Below are 19,635 nucleotides of genomic sequence, written 5' to 3'. Positions count from 1 at the left end.
CAGTACTCCAGCTGCGGCCTCACCAAGGCCGAGTACAAGGGGAGAATGACGTCCCGGGATTTGCTCGAGAAGCATCTATGGATGCAAGCCCGCGTTTTGGTCGCTTTATTAGCCACAGCATTGCATTGCAGGCTAATGCTCATCTTGTGGTCAATGATGACCCCCAAGTCTCTTTCTTCTGTAGTGCTATCCAACGTAGCACTGCCGAGCCTATAAGGATGCTGCAGGCTTTGCCCCAAAGTTTGGTGTCATCAGCGAACTTGGCCAGTCCACTCCTGACTCCAATGTCCACATCATTAATGAAGATGTTGAACAGTTTCTATAAAGTTATATTATGTTATTCCTCTGATTTATCTAAACCATTGGCCAGATCTGGTCTTTGAAGTGTTCCCTCTGGCCCACAAGGCTACTGCCAGGCTACTGGGACTAGGGGTGGGGTCTGATACAGAATTCAGGGCCCTCAGGCCCTAATGAACTTGGCCACCCTTGGCAAACAAGGATTGTCACCACTCATTTGTCCTGTGGCTTCCTCCCGCTGCTACCACCAAACCCCTTCTGCCATCATCACACCCCCCACACCTGCCACTAACACCACAGATCTGGTTCAAGAGGAACCCCGTGATCTAGATCCATCCCAAGGTCCTGAGTAAGTTTGACACTCTCTACTCTATTCAGAATTTCCATCATTTTCTATCGGAAGACCTCTAGTGTACTTGCTGAATGGGAGGTAACGAATCAATACATTAACACAGCCACTTCTTCTGATTAAGACCATGTGATAGTTTCAGATTATGATTGTGTTCCTTTGAACACAGTCAGAGAGATGGGACGTGACAAACCTCCTTTAACAATACATACACAATAGAGAGAGAGGTAAAATGTCCACTATGTTGGATATAGCTATCACTGTATATTTAATAACATTGTTTGATTCATTTCTCTGGCTGTTAATGGCACTTACTACTCCCCTATCGTGCACAAATGTTATAATTGGAAGATAACATCTTGCAAACCTCAGTATCTCTATGTAACCTTTGAGATATCCCAGGCAAACTAATGATCTTCATTTCAGATTTTCATTTCACTCTGCACTTTTTATTGCTATGAGGATTTTGTGGTAATCATAAAATGCTAACCAAAGCAAAAAGCAATTAAAAAAATCCTCTAATGTATCCAGAACACTACCATATTAAACTTTGAAAACTGATGTTATTCTGTCTAGTACTGTTGGTTTAATGAAATGCAAATATATAATCTATTCTCTGTTCCGTGTCCTTTCATGCAAGTCCAAACTATCAGTAATAAGACAGAAATGACATGTCTTCAAACCCAGAAATAAAAGTATTTTGATTTCCCTAATCAATCCACATCATAGAAATGCCCATTTTTAAGGCAAGGCCTGTAGCAAGATATCGCTCCTGTACAGCAAAGTATATCTTACATTATTATCCTGTAGAGAGGTAGATAACCATGTGTTACACATATAACCTGCCAGTGTCTCATAATCAAAAGAGAAAAAGCACCATGCAATTTATGATTTTGACTGCTCTTGTTTGATAGTCTTTGATGCTTGAAAAATATAATATCTCTTAAAATTTAACGTTAACCCCTTGTCTCAGTTTTAAAAGACATTTTTTAAATTTATGCTTTCTATGTAGGTCACAGTTGCTTCAGTAAAAATGCTGGCTTGGATCTATCAGATTCACCACACACAAACACACACACGTATACACACATGCAGGCATGCATGCACAGATGTAAATTACTCCATTTTGGGATATGGAGGACAATCATTTGGATCGTACGGTGTGTTTTATTTCTATTTTATGTATAGTTTCTGTGGATTGTAATTTCTTCTGGGCAGAGACCTCCTTTGCATTCTACACATTAATGAGTACACCTTTGATGCAAACACAGATAATAAAAAATGATAAATATAAAATTATATTTCTTATAAAATTAAGAAATACTTACTTGAAAGAATAAATCTATCTTACACTCAATGATTGTTAACCTATATCTATACCCTTAAATATTGCTCCAACCACCATGCTGGCTAATAATGCATTAATCCTCTCCTGTTCCAGAAGGAACTAAAAAACTGTAAAAAAAAGCTACATCTAGGAACATGGGATTAATGTAATAATACTTTCACCTCCTGTAAGCCTAAGATCGGAAGAGTGTACTGACTGCCCACGATCCTAGCAACCCAGGATGTTCCATTGTCTCTTATACTAGCATCATCATGGAGGGATTTTCAGGCTATGTTGACTCAATCCTATTCCTATATGCCATAGGAGCTCCCATCTATTTGAAATACAGCACAGCTTTCCTAAAGAAAATGACAAACTTCCAAATAACTCTGTATTAGCTACTATGGATACCATAGCTCTGTACACCAACATCCCCCATGAGGATGGATTCCAAGGTATAAAAAATATTATGCCCAACAAGGACACTGCCTCTGTTTCCATCACACATTCCTGCTTTGTTCTTACACACAACTGTTTCAGATTTGGGGACTCCCTATCCCTTCAAAAGAACAGACATGCTACAGGGACACATATGACCCACCAATATGCAAATATATTAATGACAGACCTTGAAATCCAGTTCCTCCACAGCTGGTCTCTCACCCCCTGGTAACTTACGGTTCACTGATGACATCGTCATATTAGGCATTGGGTGCTGGTTGCAAAGCTGGGGATTTTGATGAGGATTGGACAATACTCCTAATTAGGCTTGAACCCTGAGGTTCTTGGCTAGAGGGTCTTGCCCTTCAGGTCAGGGTCAAACCAATTATGGGTTTTGCCATATCTGCTGTCAGGAAGGAATTTTAATGTATGGTCAAATAAGTATGGACTGTGGGGGGGTTTGCCTTCCTCTGTAGCAGGAGGCATGGCCCTCTTCCTTGGATCTCTTAAGTATTTTAACAACCCTCACAGCAGCAGGACTTTGGCCACCATTGTCTCACTGTAGGTTATGATATGCTTTGTGGTTGTACCAGACTGAACTGTATACAAGAGCAGGTCAGCATTACTAATAGACTAGACAATGGATTTGTATAGGATGGTTTGTATAGCCCTACTTTTGGCTGGGCGTTGGACTAAATGACTCCAGCCCTACTGCTCTATTACTCTTGTGATTCTATATGGACACAGAGGAAGGAATATCTAGAGAAATTCCACCAGGATTTAAACAATGTCCATACCTCAATCGAGCTGACTCTAGAATACTCCTCCAAGATAATTCATTTCTTGGACACACTGTAAAAATTTTCAGTGGTCATATCACTACCACATTGTATCAGAAACCAACCAACCACCACAGCTACCTCCACACCAGTAGCTCTCACTTTAAGCATACCACTAGATCCATCATCTACAGCGAGTCTCTACATTACAACCATTTTTTAGCTGATACTGCTAACCAGGGTGCACACTTTCAAGATCTGGAGTAGGGTTTTCTATGCTTACAATCCAACCTTAAAACCATAGCTACTCAAATCAATGCAGCCAGATTCAGCCCCTGCTTCAATCTGCCAGAATACCAACCCAAGACAAGAATAACAGAATCCCCTTGATTTTCACCTACAGTCTCCAACTTGAACATCTTGGAAACATCATTAATGGCCTCCATCCCCTCCTAAAGAATAATGACCATCTCAAGGTAGCCATGGGGTACCCCAACCTGAAAATATCTCTCTCTAGCAACAGGCTACCTAACTCCAATTCTCACCAAGGCATTAGACCTTACTCTGGATCCAGATGCAAGCTCTGCTCCCTCATCAAACCAAAATTACAAGGATTGTAACATCTGAGGTTCATTCACCTGTTCATCTACCAACATCATCTATGCCACCACCTACTACTTACAGGGCCACTCTGCCTTTATATTGGACAGGTGGGGCAATCTGTACATGAAAAAGGAATGAGCACTGTTCTGACAAATTCTGGAAAGGCAGACTAGCCTGTGGCAGAATATTTTAACCTCCCTGAATTGCTGACCTCTGGGTAGCTGTTCTTAGACAACAAGAAAAACTAACATCAATGGGAAATTGTGGAACAAGAAATCATCCACAGACTGGATTGTATTAAGTATGGTCTAATCCTCCAAGATTGTGGATTTTTATCCCATTACCTGAAATAGCCTTTTTTCCCTCTATGTCCCACGGTAGGTTAACTTCTTTGCTCTTCTCTCTCTTATCCACCTTGTCTCCCAACAATGCTGCCTCCTTTTTCCTGTCCCCTTACCTACCATTTGTTTTGTAATCATGGCTTTCTACTTAGAAGCTCTGTTTCCTGTAGTCCCTTCATAGCATCTGATCAAATAACCCACTGCTTATCAAAGTTTATGCATCTCTGATATAGTCTATAGGGTGCAGATGTACCTGCCTGACTTCAGACTAATAGAGCTAACTACCTCTTTCTATCAATTCAAAGGCAATTGCAGAAGAGACATTATGGTGCAACAAATATTGATCAACCTGATCTGTGGCATGGAAATAGGAAAGAATTTAACAATTCAGTCTTTTCCTAGAACCTGTCCTAATATAAATAAGGTAAATAAAAAGAGCAGGAGAAAAATACTCAAGAATGCTCAAGCATATTCAGAGGAATACTGACATGTGAAAACATAGGTCCTTACTATATCAGTAAATATATGTATTAGGGTCAATTTTGATAGCTCTAGAAACAAAGTACAAACATTTTTAAATAATGCACTTGATTTCATATTTGGAAAGAAAAATTGTCATGTCATTAGCTTTTGTGTGACTCTTAAGCAAATGCTAACTAAAGAGAAGAGACAGAAGAGAGTGCTTTAAGTCAGAATTATGACCAGAATCACCTTTAAAGAAACCCCTGTTAAAATATTTCTGTTTTGTTTTTCTCCAACATAAAATGTTGATAGCCTTAAGATGTACTAATGTCTAGGTAGCTAAGCTCATAAAGCTCACAAGCTATAATTTGTTTGGCAGTCACAATTTAGCGAACCATTAAAGTGAACTGGTTCACTGAACTCAAAAACAAAAGCTAAAATAGTAAAAGCCCACCTCAGGCAAAAGCCTTTCAGAAGAGCTGACCACCCCGATATGGAGCTCAAGCCAATGAAAGCTACAGATGCTGATCACCTCTAAAAGTTCAAACCTGCATTCTGTCCTTAAATTTGTTTCTCATATATTGTGTTTGAGTAAGGACAAAAGAGTTCTTCCATGTTCATGAGATTCCCCTACTCTTGGATGTTCACTGAGAAGCAATCTATGTTTGTTCATAATGATCAGTGTCACTCATTTGACATTAGTAATAAATCTTCTCTGGTCACAGAAAAAAGTTTCAAATGACTAACATACTCAGGGGAAATAATTGGAAATAGGCAACACAGTTATGTTATCTTGAGAAAGCGGGTGTACTCTGTACTGTACACAAGGCTTTATTGTCCTGTTACTGAAGAAATGTACAATTGGGTTAAAATTTTAGGGAGAAAACCCATCAGTGTTTTATGAAAAATCCTTCTCTGCCCAGAAGTGGGTTAGACACAAAGCTTGGAACTAAATGTCATCTCTCTCCCTTCCAAGGATTCAAGACTGTTACGGTTATGGTTTAGCCCAATGGAGGTAAGGGGATCAATCATTAAATTCAGTTACAAAAGTATTGTATTTGGGGAACACATACACACACCTGGAGGTTGATTGTGTTGGATTATGTTGTGTAACATAACTGGGGGTGGAGAGGGGCACAACTCTAGGTGCCTATTGAGAGTGGGTACCAAGGGGATGCCCTTTTCTCAGATTTTTTGCTGCATCAGGAGCAGCCCCAACCACAAAACCCTATGAGCTGAAGTGGAGAAATACCTCACCACCTAGCTATAGGACTCAGGTTCTGGGACAGAACAGGAGAAGATATGCACCACCTGGCCATAGAAACTGAGCAAAAGGGGCTCCTCACCATGTGGCTGTAGGAGCCAGGTGCCAAGACAAAGTAGGAGCAGTCCTGCACCACCAGCCCTAGGAGTCACATGGAGGGGCACAGCAGAAGCAGAGGCAGAGGAGGTCTCTGAGTCCCTAGAGCAGGTAAGGCCCTCCCTTCCCCATCCCTGGCCCCTGGCTCTCCATGCTCTGCATCACCCCCTCATCAGAGAAGTTTTCCTCAGCGCACTAAACCTGGCATTTACACCTTTGAGGTTTGGGGTTTCATTTCAAAGCAATCTCTAAACTGTATATAGCAACATATCATCCTAGTTTGCAATCTTAACAATTGATTGTTTTTTCTGATGCCCCCGTTTCTTGAGATGCACACAACATAAGATTATTCTGTGTACCAGCTGGATGGCAAATAACAAATTTCAAATTTATTATTTTTTAAACTAAATGGGATGTCATAGTTGCTTCCCAGACTGAAAATTCAAGATTGTAACAGGAAGACACCATAGATTTGCTAAGTTGTCTAGTCTCTAGAAAGGCTCCAAAGGCAATTTGGAGGCAATAGACATTGCAACCAATAGCACAGCATTAAATGAAAGTATAGAGCTTATAGGGCAGTTCATGGACTTCATAAGGAAGCTGAAGTCCACGTGCTTTTCACAGAGACCCTTTCAGTCTCACAGGTAAGAAAAGGAAGATGACAAAAAATACTACAGGTGTGACTAAAGTCTGAAGAGTTTGGATTTATGGAGCATAAAGCCACATTACTGTTAAAGAAAGGACTGTAGGCAGGTAAGCAGGTAAGCTCAGGGTGTGTGAATGAGAATTCATTTCTAGCACTGCAGATTTCTGGGAAACTGCTTGGGCTAGAAATCTTTTCGAGAGGAAGCATACAGGCATCCATCCTGTAGCCATCGCCTTTGCCCTCACGTAACCCCAGTCTGGGGAATGCATGGGAAGTATTTCCCACCACCTAACTCCTCCCAGTCAGAAGGAATTGAGGCTCTGCTGCTCCCTGTGTGTCTCCCAGACTGGGGTGACCCTGGTCAGAGGAAGGTATGGGGAGTACTTCCCCACCACATGACTCCTCCCAATCCCCAAGGAGGGGTCAAGTAGCAACGAAGTGGACAGGCATCCATTCCTTTGAAGGAAGGCCTCGTACAGAAGAGATCTACCTCAATGAAAGCGGAAGATCTTCTGAACCTGGCTTATTTCCTACAGGAGCACCTGTATACTCCCAGTTTCTACCAAGAGAGCGGTATTTCTCCTGCTAAAAACATTAGAAACTAACTGAAGTGGTCAAAGGGCGTTGAAGACAAAGGGAGGAGCCAAGATGGAAATGCACTACAAAGGTAAATTCAGCATGCCATGAACAAACTGATCCAATGTAAGAAAAAAATGTAGAGAAGAATTTTTTTCAGTTGCTGACAAACCCATGCCAGGAGCCTGGATACAAGCAAGAGATACTGGAAATTCTCAGTGCTGAAAAGCTATTACCATCATTAAAACTGAGAAGGACAATATACGTGATCAGAACATTAAAATCACTAATTACAATCAAAGATTAAAAATAGGTGTGCTAAGGGAGGTGGTATTCCACACTAAAGATTGTTTTCAGGTTTTTCACTTATTAAAAACCAAGAATAGCAAGAGACTTAATGCATGTGTATCAATGCAATAATAAAGGCCAGGAGGGGCTATGTCTTGTTCTTTAACAGGATTCAGTAGTCTGTAATAGACCACCATCCTGTTTTTTTCAGAGATCTGGCAATTCCCATGCAACCTAGCAAATGCTATGTAAAACGGGAAATTTATTTTTTTTATTTTTATCCAATATCTAAAAGAGGAGCTGGTATATAGCTTTACCTCAAGTAAATCTTCCTCTATTATGTCAGGAATATGGAAAAAAAACTTAAGTGATTCAGAAACAGGTTTTCAGTTCTTTTAAGACACACTCGCTGGAACATCTTCAGAAAACCAGTCTTTATCCCTAAACAGCACCGTCTCATAATTGTCTCTATTGTATGCCCCAATAATTCATTAAGGATGAGCTATCTACTTATTAAATATTCTCAATCGCCTGTTCACCATTCAAGCAGTATGCGCTCACACGCAAAAGACATCTGGAAATTCTGTATCATTCTGTTTCATATTAAGAACCTCTTTAACAAAAATCATCCTTTTGCTTAATAAAAGAGGAAAAAAGAAATTTTTAAATAGGACTCTGCGTGCAAAATTACTATAACAACACTTGATATCAAATGACTGCCATAATCTATGTTGCAGTGATTATGCCTTTTTATTTATAAAGTATACAACGTACATGGTCGTATAGCTTTTGCTATGGTAGCAGTTGCAGTGATGATCTCGTTGACCTCATTGACTTTAGTATGCTCCTCTTAGTCTCAGAGGTGCTCTGAGTTATTAGCTCTGAGTAAACCAAAGCTAAATAACATTTTAAAATGCATAATTGCATACACTGGATTCTTTCAGGTACATAAACTCTTCTTGTAGATGGGAAAGATACTCTTTTTTCCTTCTGTCATTTATATTACAAAGACAGGCTTGAGATATAGTGATAGTTATAAGCCAAACAATCCAGATTGGGAGATTTATTTTGCCAGATTGTACAAAACAGGACAATAATCATGTGGGAATTTGTAAGGAATATGCTGTATTTGTTTTGGTCTTTAGCAAGAGAAATGAGATTTGAGTCTTTGCAGTGAACTTGACTCATTGTCTTACCATCTTTTCCAGTAATGTTCATAAGCTGAAATTGTCACTTAAGAAATAAAAGCAGAGGGCAGGGTAGAGATATACCTTACTGAATCAAAGATGCATAAAAAATAAAGGTTTGAAAGTAATATATATATATTAGAACATCTATGAAGTGAAGAATACTCAATTTCCCCTTAAGGAGTTTCCTGAAGACTTTGAAGAATTTACAGGGCAATTCACAGCTGTTTAACTCCTACTGCCCTACTGTCACAAGTGCATTTGAGAAACTATAATAAAGTATGTCAAAGTCATGTTTACCTAATTCTAGCAAAGCAAAGCAAAGCATAAATCATAAATTGTTAACCATCCACAGGGACTAAAAGTGTAATTTTTTAAACAGCCAAGTAATTAAAAAGGTAAATGTGTTCTGTATTAAAAGGATATTACTATATTAGATAAGGGAACAGTCTGTAACCATGTGACACTATTAATGTGACCAGAAATGATCTGGTCTCTTAAATTACTTTCCCTTAGCAGAATATTAATTTCAGGTGAGCAATTTAAATTGTATTAGCAACTGAGTGCTTCACGTTGCATTTAATTTTGTTTCAATAGCTAATTCTGTTTTAATTTCAGTGCCTCTTTATCACTGTATTTTGGTTATTTTAAATTGGGCCCGATAGGGCCTTGCCACCCCCCTGGTATTTTTAAAAATGAACAGTTCGTTGCAAACCTGCTGCTTTATATGAAGACTCAATGTAAATAAATCACAAGGGTAATTTGGAAATCACCCTCTTATGAATGGAAAGTACTCTCTTGAAGATGAAAAAGTAACTAATAGCTTCATATTAGTAATAGCTTCAAAATCATATAAAATGATGGTGTACTAGATTCTGCCATTCTTACTCATATTGAGTAATACCTTACACATGAGCCATGTCATGGAATCAACATAAAGGCCACATAACATGTCTCATTGAAGTCATCCATTGCACCCAGAGGAGTGGATTCATGATATCTACTTTCTCACCATCACTTTGGAAATATATTATGATGCAATAATAATGTAACTGGTCCTATTAGCTTGGCCAGTTTTAATACAAAAATAAGTACATTCTTGTTAAAGTTTCATTTATATTGTAATTTAATTTAGTCATAGTATCATGTAATGTTTTCTATTGGGAATTGAAGAAAATACCACAGACTCTGGTAAGCAGACAGAGCATACACACCAATTACTCTATAGAGAGCAACAATGAAAAGTTAAGGTTTACCTTCAGTTATCACACCATGGTAGCAGAGATATCTCAACATTTCCTAAGCAACAGATAGATGTGTTGTATAAAGCAGTTGTCACGTGGCAAACGTTACTTAATGAAAAATGTTGCTGCAATGAGATGAAGACAGCAAAGAATCCCCTAACCAAGCTGAGCCAATAGGAGAAAAATGCACATAGCCCATACCACAGAAATCACTTGATTCATTATCTACCAATATAATAAGATATTTACAGGGCAACCAGCACATTGAACTTGTATATAGGAAGTGTCAAATGTTACTGTCATTTATCTTCCCAGATGATGAAATGTGACATCAAATTTAACATCGATAGCTCAGTTAACTGGGTGCATTTGGCATGCAAAAAAAAAAAATGAAAACCAGAAGAGTTAGCACCCACAATAGCCATCCCTTCCTTTTCAGCAGGGCCCCCTCACTTACATATCTCAAATCACTTTATGGATCAGAACATGTCAAAGAAGGACTGGCATAAAAAAGTCAAAGAAGAGCCAGCTGGTCCGTGGGATTGTGGGGTGGGGTGTTGTCCGTCTGGGAGTGGGATGAGAGGCCAGGTGGCTAAAAATAATCCAGTGCCAGGGGAGCAGATGGGGAAACCACAGCCCCGGAAAAGCACTGGGAATTGTACAGAAGTTCAGGACAGTTAGATCGATCTGAGGATGGACAACCTTATCTAAATTAGACTACCTTAGAGGTAGGGTTAACTTAGATTGGGTCAACCGTTTTAGACCAATCTAACCTGCCTGGAACCTGTGTACAGTTCTCACTTAGACTGACCTAACTAGAGATCTAAGTATAAGGTCCACACCTGGGCAAAATAAGTTAGATCAGGTGGCCTTTTATAACATGATTTAACCTCCCTCTAACCTCCCCAGGTATCTGTATGTACCCCAGGTATTTACCTGTGTAAAGATAGAGTGAAAAATATACTTGGCACAACAGGATTTGGAACATATCACAATGGAAAAGATAAATTTATCTTTTATTATTTAGTGGGAGCAGAAAGATCAAAATGATACACCTGCTCTCTTTCATACTCAGGACTTGGTTTTATCTGGCATGAAAAGCCAAAGTATCATGAAAATGCAGGGAGTATATCAACTCAAGGATACAGAAAATTCATTTTCTCATCCACAAATAGTAAGAGTCACATTGTGATTATATACTCATATTGCACCCATGAGGGTATCCAGGCCAGGAGCTATACAAAGGGTTTCTTTAATCTAAAATCAAAAGCTGTGTTCATTTTTTAAGAATAAAATCTTAGAGCTATGAAAATGTAATAACACTGGAACCTAGAAATCTTGCAAGATAATACTCTGGGAAGAACCATTCTTTAATACTTGATTCTAGTGTATGAAGTATGCTCCTATATTCAAAAGCTTTTCTGCAATTTCTTATCTTATAACCCAAGTACTCTGCATGCAGTTTAGTACATGAATTTAAAATCTATGCATTTCCAAAGAATTAAATAGGTCCTTCTATTGCACCATTAGTTAAAACAGCCAGTGACTATTACAACACATCAGTTGCAAGATTTCGCTGTAGGGGACTCATAGATATAGGCCACCTTTTCCATAGGTGCCAAGATATTCTATAAAAGAGATTTGTGCTGTTTTTCCATCCATATACCAGACATGTATACAACTTTCCCAGACAGTGTTAAAACTGAGAATGTGATTCTATCACATTTCCTGACAAACTTATTAATGTACACTGCCATGGAACATAACATCACATTTATAGAGAATATCAGCACAAATAATAAAATACCCAGTTAGTCTTCAGATTCCTCACACGTCTTCAGCAAAGAATCTGATTCTTCTTACAGACAGCCCAGCAGTATGTATACCAGAGAAGAGAGGAACTCCACTTCTGAGAGATATTCTTTCTGATAATATAATGGCAACAGTAAAAATTATCTGACTAGAAATGACAGAAGAATGTCTCCACTGAATTTATCCCAATTAAAAATGGCATCAGAAGTAAACAAAGCTTCCCTTTCTTATAAATACTATAATTTGACAACAGATCTTAAGCTGCTTCCCTGGTGAATGAAATACTAAGCCTGTCCATAAAACATATGCCTGTGGTAAATGCCAGATGTACCCAAAACATCTTAAAGCTTCATTCATTTGAGAGAACACATCAACTGCAACTTGCAAGTGGAACTAGTACTCATTCCAGCTCTAGTCAAGGGATAGAAATAATAGTATGCACCATTACAGAACAAATTTCCAGAACTTTCCATTTTTGATAATTTTTAAAAATAGAAAATAAGAAGGAATTAATTCATCTCACAACCATGTGTAGAAAGAAGATAAAGTAATTTAAGTATTAGCCTCGTGGGTATTTCCTATACTGTTACATAATCCAGAATAAACGGTTTTAATATCAAAGTCATGATTTGGGGACTATTTTTTAAAATTTCCCATCGTTATTAAAAACGCCAATCAGTCAATATACAAAGCAAAACAGTGTAAAAGGGAAATACTGTTAACGGTAAAATCATAGGCTAGGGACAGAAATTACACATAAATTGATGTAAGTGATCAGAAACCTGTATAAACCTGTAGCAAAATAAATGTTTAGTGCACAAAGAATGATTTCAAAATGGTTGAACCTGGTTTAAGATAGGCCTGGATGGATATCGTATCATAGTTTCATAGATGCTAAGGTCAGAAGGGACCTATTAGATTATCAAGTCCAATAGGAAAAAGTGCTGGGGTCCGATGACCCCAGCCAGGTGCCTGTCCAATCTCCTCTTAGATACCTCCAAGGACCACCTCCCTTGGAAGCATATTCCATATTTTGGCAACCCTCACTGTAAAGAATATTTTCCTGATGTCCAATCTAAATTTGCTGTCTTTCAGTTGCTGGTTATTATTTCTAGTTACCCCGACAGGTGCCCTGTTAAACATTGTATCCCCTATTTCTTCTGACCCCTCCCCACCCCCGATGAGTTTGTAGACAGCCACTAGATCACCTCTCAGCCTCCTCTTGTGGAGGCTGAAGAGGTTCAGTTTTCCCAATTGGTCCACATACGTTTTTTTCCATAGGCCTTTAACCAGACAAGTGGCCCTCCTCTGAACCCTCTCTAGGCCATCCACATCCCATCCACAAGTGGCCCAACACTGGACACAGTACCCCAGCTGCAGCCTGACCAATGCCACATACAAGGGAAGTATGACCTCCCTAGACCTGTTTGTGATGCACCTACTTCTGCAAGAAAGGGTGCAGTTAGCTTTGCTTATTACTTCATAACATTGTTGACTCATGTTCATTTTGGAGTCAACTACAGTTCCGAGATCCCTTTCTGCGGTTGTGCTACTTAGAATGGTACCTCTCAGGCTATAGGTGTGTTGATAATTCTTCCTCCCTAGGTGCAACACATGGCACTTATCTTTGCTAAACTGCATCCTATTCTGTTCCACCCACTTCCCCAGCCTGTCCAAATCAGCCTGGATTCACTCCCTGCCCTCTAGATTGTTTACCTCTCCCCATAGTTTGGTGTTATCTGCAAACTTGGACAGGGTGCTTTCTACTCCCTTGTCCAGATCACTAATGAAAATATTGAACAGTATCAATCCCAGGACAGGGCCTTGGGGGACTCTGCTGTCTACATTTCTCCAGGTAGAGACCAAACCATCCACCACCACTCTATGGGTGCGTCCCATCAGCCAATTTTTTACCCACCGGACTGTGTAATAATCAACATTGCAACTGTTTAGTTTACTTATAAGAACTGGGTGTGACACTTGTATCAAAGGCCTTTTTAAAATCTAAGTAAATAACATCTACCTCTATTTCTTCATCCAAGCATTTTGTGACCCAGTCATAAAATGAAACCAGGAAAGTCAGGCAGGATCTGCCTACCATAAACCCATGCTAATTGCCCCTTAGCATACTGGCTGGTCCCCCACAAATGTGGTCCTTAATAATTTTCTCAAAGGCCTTGCCAAGGATAAAGGTGAGGCTAACTGGCCTACAGTTACCCAGTTCCTCCTTCCTCCCCTTCTTGAAAATAGGGACCACATCGGCCCTTTTCCAATCCTCCAGGACCTGTCCTGAGTGCCATGGTCTGCCAGCTGCTCCACTATGACTCCAGCTAATTCCCTAAGTACCCTAGGACGAAGATCATCAGGGCCTGTTGACTTAAATACATTCAACCCCTCCAGGTGCCCCTTTACTAGGTCAGCACGAACAGTTGCTGGGTTGATATCTATCCTGGGCTTACCTAAAATCCCAATAGGATGCGTGTTTGTATTCATGTCCAGGAACATAGATGCAAGGAAATCATTTAGAAGCTCCACTTTGGTCTGCCTATCTGTTACCAGTTGCCCTAGTTCATCCTGAAGGGGCCCTAAGTTACTCTGCACATTCCTTTTGTTTCCTATGTACTTAAAGAATGACTTTTTGTTATCGTTAATTTTGCTGCCAGCCTAAGCTCCATTTCCACTTTGGCTCTTCTCATCGTTTCCCTGCAAACTTGAGCCAAGCAGGTATACTCCTCCTTGGTGGCTACCCCCTGCTTCCACAGCCTGTAGGCCTCTTTTTTCCCCTCCAGGCTCTCCTGGATTTCCCTGATCAACCAAGAGGGTGTCTTTGCTTTTTTGTCCCCCTTTATATGTACTAGGATGGTCCTTTTCTGTGCCTTCAGGATTAGTCCCTTGAGAAATGCTCACCGTTCCTGGACTCCCATCTCTCCAAAGCTTTTACCAGTCAGTCCCTCCCTAACCAAGCTCCTGAGCTTGTCAAAGTTGACCTTTCTGAAGTCTGGTACTTCTGCCCTACTAGTTGTTTTCCCCACCTTTCCCCAGATAGTGAACCCTATCAATAGGTGGTCACTATCCCCTAGGTTACCTGTACTTGCAGATCCCCCACCAAGTCATCCCCTGTGGCCAGTACCAAGTCTAGTATGGCATTTCCCCTAGTGGGAACGCATACCTCCTGTGATAGGTGAAGGTCCTGTAAGGAGGTTAGAAACTTTCATGAATGGGCAGACCTGGCTGCCTGTTTCTCCCAGCAGATGTCTGGGAAGTTTAAGTCACCTGTGAAACCAGGTCCTTTGAGCACACTGCCTCTGAGAGCTGCTTCAAGAATTCTACGTCTAACTCATCCCCCTGGTGTGAGGGTCTGTAATAGACCCCCACTACCAAGTCTCTTTCACCTCAACCCGCCTATAATCTGACCCATAGCACCTCGATTTGCCCTTCATCTTGGCCAAATTTAACTATGGAAGATGTATATTGCTCCTTAACATAGAGAGCAATGCTGCCCCTTTTTTCCCCACTCTGTCCTGTCTGTACAGCCTGTAGCCCTTGATGCCCACTGCCCAGTTGTGAGTAGGATCCCACAAGGTTTCTGTTAGCCCAACCAGGTTAAATTCTTTATTTTCAAGCAGGAGCGCAAGTTCTGCAAGTCCAAACTTAACAGATTTACGTTAAATCAGTATATCAAACTTCTGCCCCAGACCCCTTCCAACTCAAGTTATGTTGCAGTTTCCCAGCATCCCAGGATGCCTTGTGCCACTGCGAACCTCCCCCACCCCATGCAGGGCAGGTGGGCTAGCCTTAGCTATGCTGTCTTCTCCAGCTGAGCTGGGCTGGGTCAGCCCCACCACTGGACTGTGATGGAGCTGAGGCAGCAAAGCCTCTGCTCCCTAGCCTGCATCCTGCCTGTGCCTGTCAACCCAGTGGGGCAGCACTGGGGGAGGAGGGGAAACCAGAGACCCCAACTCCAGCCCCACCCTCAAGACCCAGTCTGCTCAGCTGCCCACCCCCACCCCCACACTTGGACTGCCACCACAGGTGGGAGGTGGAAAGTAGTCCATCATCCTGGTTCTGGGGGAATGCTCACATGGGGGAAGCTGCCTCAGGGTGACTCTCCCAGCCCCCTGGGGGAGCCCAAGCCCTGGCCTCCCTTGCCATGGGAACCTTGGAGATTCTGCCCACCTCCTCCCCCCTGCAGTCTTGGCCAGGTGGGAGTGGAGAAGCAGTCCCCCATCCCAGTGCCACGAGGCTACCTACATGCAGGAGCCATCTCAGGGGGTTTCCCCTGCCTGGATCACCCAATTGACTGCCAGTGTGGGCAGGCATGCTCCCAACCCTTGACCCTTCACCTGGTATCCTCCCCACCATAGGCCCCAAGACTTACAGGAGAGACCCAGAGTGAATGCTGTTGTTGTGAGCTGCACTGGCTTCCATGTCTGGGACTGCTTGCATCCTGCCATGGCATCCTGCTGCCCACACCCAAGAACAGAGACCCAGGAGTTGCAGCGTGGCCTGCTTGGCACCCTGATTGACTGTCACCAAAGCCTGCAAGATATTGTGCACATCCACCTGGACATGTACCTTCTCACCCACAACCCAGCGACTGGCTCCCACAGCTGCAGATACACGTCTGTTCCCACATCCCATGATGATTCAGGGACCAGAAACAGAGGGACAGACTCTTTGTAGGTCAGCTCTATCAGCTGTGCTCTTTCCCAGTGGCCCCTCAGGACCAGCTCTTTGGCACCTGGTTGTCCCACCATCTTAGGATCTCTCTCTTCCTCCTCCTGCAGCAGGGTCCTTGCCAACAACTCCATCTGCCCCCCAGTGGTGCCATAGGTGTTCAGGATCTTGAAAGCCCTGCAGGGAGTCCCCCAGTGGCCAGTCAATAAGCAGGGGAGAAGGTCACCATTGGCCATTTGACTACTGGGGGGGTCCCGCAATCAGTGAAACCAGAAGTGCCATCAGCACGTGGCAGTGAAACCAGAAAACAAAAGCACCAGTGGAAGCACTGTCCCCTGTTTTTCCTGCTTCTCCAAGCCACTGCTGCATACCCCCTGGGGCCTTCCCAAGAACCCTCATGGGAATGCATACCCCTAGTTGACAACCTCTTGGCTAGACCACACAGGGGATGCAGTGTGGGGGAATCTCCAAGGTTCCCATGGCAGGAGAGGCCAACCCCAAGTGGGCTAGAAGACACCCCCTGAGGTGACTCCCCCCACCTGGCATTGAACAAGGGGCTGCTTCCCCTCACCCACCTGCGGAGACAGGCAAGCTGAGCACCAGCTGAAATGCATGGGGAGGAGGTGGGGAGGGTCTAGCCCATCCACCAGGTTTCATAGCAGGAGAGGCCAATCCCAAGCAGGCTGTGGGAAACCCTCTGAGGTGGCTCCCCCTGCATGGGCAACACCCAGCATGAGGATGGGGCCTCCTTCCCCCCATGTGAGGGTTGGAGGTGTGTGTTGGGCAGCCAGTCAGGGATGGCCCCAGCTTGGCTGGGCTCAGCAATGGCTGGCAGACTGGGAGTACTCTAGCACTCCCCACCTTCTTGTCTAGGCCACTGCCTTTCCCAACTGAAGACTAACATGAATTCAGTTCATTATCAATTCAATCTACACAGTTTAGAGAAGCCTGCAAAGACTGAATCAATTCCCCCTTGGGCTTTTTGACTATCTTGTACTTAGCCATAGAGCTATACAAAAATCTAATTTGTCCCCATTCATACTGTCATAGGCGCTGACTTCTATTTTTGTCCTGGAGACCCTCTACAATGATGGACATGTGTAAAGTTTTACACATTTCAGTAACAGCCCTCTTCCCGAGGAGGGCCAGGACCCTCAGGCCCCCCATGTACTTGGCCCCTCTGCATACTGTAATTTTTAACAATGTGCTGATATGTGATATGTGGGTCTTTTTCACTGCTTGCCAATTGCTTTCAATAGCCCCTATGAAGTCCAAGCAAATCAACCTGCTTGTGGCTTGTGACAAATCTGTCCCTGTAGCCTTAAATTTCAGGAGTTTGCTCTTTGTTTTATTTTATATATGTATATAGGCACTATGAAATGTCTTTGAAAGTCATTAATTTGTTAAAACTATGAAGAAAGAGCTGAGATGAGGGGCAGACTAGTATTAAACATTTCTCACAGTTTGGATGATGACCCAATGCTAACTTGTTCACCCTTCTTGACTTTTTGTACTGTCAGAAACATAATTCATAGATCAGCACCTTGTCCCTGAAATATTCTTCTGCAAATAACCATGTTATTTGCATACAAAAAATCCACAGAGTATGCCATTTGGATATAAAGGCCAAAAAGGCATAGGTCATCTATTCCCTACAGCAGACAAAGAGAAAGAGTCCTGATAACAATATACACAGGGTTTTTCAGTTTTATAGTACATGTTTTGAATTTCAAGTGTCACACAGAATTAAAATTAACAATATCTTCATGCCAAACTCAAAAATACTTAGAAATCCTTCTCTGCAATACTGCTAAACAAGCTTACCAAATAAAAATAACTCACCATGACTCTGTACTACCACATGCTAACAGCCTGAAGGACATTTGTTTGATCTGTCTGTTCACCTCTCTTGCAGTAAAACCAGACCCTCACTTTGCTAAGCAATGCAGTTAGAACGATAATTCTTTCTGTTAATTCTTTTTGTGAAATCTGAAACCTATCAATAAGAATAAAAAGAAAAAAAACTAATACGATCTGAAAAATACCAAATGTGATTTGATTCTTTTTCTGGGTGGTAAACTATTTTCTCTTGTAATTTAAATTGAAGATGTAAGTACATTGTAGCATATGCCCAGGTACCTGGGAAAGCTGATGGTTTGATGTCATATCACTAGGTTTTATTATTAGCTTTACTTTATTATTAGCATTACTCTTGTCCTAATTACCAGATGTACAAACATGGCATACTGCAGGCCTGCTGAGGCATTTTGCAGTGCCTGAAGGCTGTACTATAGGAGTAGCACAATAGATTTGTAGAGTGCATACGAGTAATCTTTTATCACTCCTCTGGTAATGAAAAATCAGTAGTAAATCAATTAAAAGTGTTAAAGCTATTGGCAGGCTAACAAGTAAATACTGGCAGCATGGGAAATTGAAAGCCTCATTCTGGTATCAAAGAGAGAGGGATGGTATAATGTAGGTGTAGCAGGAGGTTGAAAGCTACAGTGAAAGTAGCCAAGGATAAAGCCACGGCATGTGTGCAGCTTAACAGGATGTTAATTAAGTATTGTGGGAACATTAATAAGGAAGCACACAGAGCATGTGATAGGAGGCTTATTTTATTTTTTTGTTTGAGGAAGGAGCACCGCAAATACTGAGTTCTTGACTATGAAAAGAAAAACAAGGTAATTGTGTCTGCACTACATATTTTTTTTACAAGCAGGGGAGGCTGTCTATATAAGAGCTGCTCTTTTCTTGATTATTTTTAAAGGCTTATAATTTCTGAAAGTACCAGGAAATCCTTTCCATTACTGGACTATATTCTTTTCCACCCCATTTTCTAGCTCTCTAAAATAGTGAAAGTAGGACAATATAAACCTGTGGATGGATTGTTATTCGTTTCCTCTGGCTAACACAAAGCATTTCCAGCAGAAAGTAAATTGTTCTGTGACTCACACAACATCAAATGACTGTTTGTGAAATACACTGGGTGCCAAATATCTCTGGAAAGAGACAAAATTTAAAACATACATTTCATGGCATTATCAGCTTATCATACATAAAATGATGTCATTTAATGTCAATATAAAATGAAAAAAGTTTCATTTTTAGTTCCTAATCATAATCCCCTCAGAAATATGTTACATTTAACTTCTCCACCCACAGCAGACTCAAGTAATTCCTAGCTATTCCCATAATTATTTCCTTTAAAGAAAACAAACAAACATTGTTCCTGGTTCTAGATTC

This window comes from Crocodylus porosus, unplaced genomic scaffold (genome assembly GCF_001723895.1).
Source record: "Crocodylus porosus isolate Cpor-Errol unplaced genomic scaffold, CroPor_comp1, whole genome shotgun sequence".
In the NCBI taxonomy this organism is placed as follows: domain Eukaryota; kingdom Metazoa; phylum Chordata; order Crocodylia; family Crocodylidae; genus Crocodylus; species Crocodylus porosus.
Note: the sequence above shows the minus strand (reverse complement) of the source record.